The following is a 3703-nucleotide window of genomic DNA, read 5'->3' on the forward strand; positions in this document are numbered from 1 at the left end:
CTAGTGGTGTCGTGAAGCTGCCAACTCCTTCACAATGTCATTTCCTGCCATGTCTTGACCTGATACTTGTGTTAATGCAATTTTAAACTGTGTCACTTTATTCGTCAGTAAGAAATGTGATGAATTGTCAGCACTGATACTTTTATGTGCAAAACCTGTCATCTGTCTGCTTGTTTATTTTTCAGAGTGAGGAAGATATAAGTGTTGAACAAGCGCAGTCTCATCATCTTGCTCAGCTGCTTGCGCTGCAGCTCCCCAACAGGGCTAACCTTTCTTGAACTCTATTGAAGTGCTGTCGGTTTTGTATATTATTTTGTTGGCGTGTTTATTTGCACTGGTGGCGATATTTGATGCCCAGTGTATGTAATCTGTTGTCTGCTTGTGCTTTATTATCATAGTGGCGAACTTTGATGCCCAGTGGATGTAATATGCCGTAATTTCTTTATTGTATAGTCTAGGTTTTTTCTTATTCATGATGCTGTAGTTATTTTACTGTATATATTTCCTGTCTTCGCAGTAAACCGGCCAAACCGTAAAATTACGGTACATAATCGGGCCGTCATGCAATCACGATGTAGGTTGGCCCTGAAACGTGCCGAACAGCTCACGGGCCGGCAGCAGCCCGAAATGAACCCCGACCCATGATTGTGCGAATCAAATCACGAGCTTTTAACAGGCCAAAATTGTCTCGGTCCTTGTTTGGCCCAATCAGATATCGGCTGCGAGTAGGTCGTATGTAAACCGGGCCGTAGTTAGGCCCAACTATATGACGGGCTTTTAACAGGCTGAAATTAATATAGGGCCGGAATGTTAAACGGGCCCTCAACAGGCCAAAACTAATATCAGGTCGAATTACTAAGTGGGCCTTTAGCAAGTGGGCCCAAAAGCATAGTGTCCAGTTGACGGGTCGAATCTGATATGGGCCATAATTGAGCCCAAAGCCTCTTAAAGGGCCAGACCTAATTTGGCCCGTAATTTGGCCCAGAACGTGGTAGGCTTTTAATGGGTCGGATCTCATATGGGCCACTATTAGGCCCGGAGCATGGCAGACCATTAATGGACCGGATCAAATATGGGCCAGCATTTGGCCCAAAACATGGCAGCCAGTTAATGGGCCGGCTTACTAGGGTCCTCAAAATCTTGTGGGCCTACAGCTGGGCTGGCCCATTAATATCGGCGAAATCTCATGGGCCTTTAGCTGGGCTGGCCCATTATGATCCACAAGAATCTTGTGGGCCTTTACCTGGGCTGGCCCATTATGGCACACAAAAATCTTATGCGCCTTTACCTGGGCCAGCCCATTATGGCCCGCAAAATCTTGTGGGCCTTTAGCTGGGCCAGCCCATTATGGTCCGCAAAATCTCATGGGGCTTTAGCTGGGCCGGCCCATTTTGGTCCGCAAAATCTTGTGGGCCTTCAGCTGGGCCGGCCCATTTAAACTTGATGGGCCGGTCCACGTGTCAACATATCATAGGCGCGTCTCGCCCATTGGATGAGTGACACCTGTGCCAACACGGACCTGACACGTGTCTCCTCCAGCCAATGATGATTTTACACATGGAAAATCCCCATTGGTAGGCGCTGTTAACGGCTTATCGGATCCAAAACCCGACCCGATAGCTTAACGATGTTCCGTTACGGTAGATGCCACGTGTCGGTCACCCTTGACGAAAGCACTTTTGTGACACGCGATTTATCGTCATGGAAGTGGACACTTCCGTGATGATAATTTTGGTAATGTCATGTAACACTTCTACGACAACACAGGTATGACTATCTTGATTCTGTCATAAAATCGTCATGGATGTACATGCATGACAGAAAACGCGACCTACTGTGACAAACACGTATCATCACGGAAGTGTATTTTTTTGTAGTGGATAGACCCGGGGGCCATAGGTTTCACTAGTGGCTTCTCTCAAGAGCATAAGTATTTTACGGTGGGTGGAGGAATTACTGTTGAGAAATTGACAAAATTGAGCATAGTTATGAGAATATCTAGGTATGATCATGTATATAGGCATCACATCCGAGACAAGTAGACCGACTCCTGCCTGCATCTACTACTATTACTCCACTCATCGACCGCTATCCAGCATGCATCTAGAGTATTAAGTTCATGAAAACAGAGTAACGCCTTAATCAAGATGACATGATGTAGAGGGATAGATTCATGCAATATGATAAAAAAAACCCATCTTGTTATCCTTGATGGCAACAATACAATACGTGCCTTGCTGCCCCTACTGTCACTGGGAAAGGACACCGCATGATTGAACCCAAAGCTAAGCACTTCTCCCATCGCAAGAAAGATCAATCTAGTATGCCAAACCAAACTGATAATTCGAAGAGACTTGCAAAGATAACCAATCATACATAAAAGAATTCAGAGAAGATTCAAATATTGTTCATAGATAATCTTGATCACAAACCCACAATTCATCGGTCTCAACAAACACATTGCAAAAAGAAGACTACATCGAATAGATCTCCACAAGAGAGGGGGGAACATTGTATTGAGATCCAAAAAGAGAGAAGAAGCCATCTAGCTAATAACTATGGACCCGAAGGTCTGAGGTAAACTACTCACACTTCATCGGAGAGGCTATGGTGTTGATGTAGAACCCCTCCGTGATGGATGCCCCCTCCGGTGGAGCTCCGGAACAGGCTCCAAGATGGGATCTCGTGGATACAGAAAGTTGCGGCGGTGGAATTAGGTTTTTGGCTCCGTATCTGGTCGTTTGGGGGCACGTAGGTATATATAGGAGGAAGAAGTACATCGGTGGAGCAACAGGGGGCCCACGAGGGTGGAGGGCGCGCCTGGGGGGGGGGGGGTAGGCGCGCCCCCCTACCTCGTGGCCTCCCTATTGATTGCTTGACGTAGGGTCCAAGTCTCCTGGATCATGTTCGGTGAGAAAATCACGTTCCCGAAGGTTTCATTTCATTTGGACTCCGTTTGATATTCCTTTTCTTCGAAACCCTAAAATAGGCAAAAAAACAGCAATTTTGGGCTGGGCCTCCGGTTAATAGGTTAGTCCCAAAAATAATATAAAAGTGGATAATAAAGCCCAATAATGTCCAAAACAGTAGATAATATAGCATAGAGCAATCAAAAATTATAGATACGTTGGAGACGTATCAAGCATCCCCAAGCTTAATTCCTGCTCGTCCTCGAGTAGGTAAATGATAAAAAAGATAATTTTTGATGTGAAGTGCTACTTGGCATAATTTTAATGTAATTCTTCTTAATTGTGGTATGAATATTCAGATCCAAAAGATTCAAGATAAAAGTTTAATATTGACATAAAAATAATAATACTTCAAGCATACTAACAAAGCAATCATGTCTTCTCAAAATAACATGGCCAAAGAAAGTTATCCCTACAAAATCATATAGTCTGGCTATGCTCTATCTTCACCACACAAAATATTTAAGTCATGCACAACCCCGATGACAAGCCAAGCAATTGTTTCATACTTTTGACATTCTCAAACTTTTTCAATCTTCACGCAGTACATGAGCGTGAGCCATGGATATAGCACTATATGTGGAATAGAATGGTGGTTGTGGAGAAGACAAAAAAGGGAGAAGATAGTCTCACATCAACTAGGCGTATCAACGGGCTATGGAGATGCCCATCAACAGATATCAATGTGAGTGAGTAGGGATTGCCATGCAACGGATGCACTAGAGCTATAAGTA

This window comes from Triticum urartu, chromosome 6A, assembly GCF_056163025.1.
Source record: "Triticum urartu cultivar PI428250 chromosome 6A, HENAU_Tu73, whole genome shotgun sequence".
Taxonomy (NCBI): domain Eukaryota; kingdom Viridiplantae; phylum Streptophyta; class Magnoliopsida; order Poales; family Poaceae; genus Triticum; species Triticum urartu.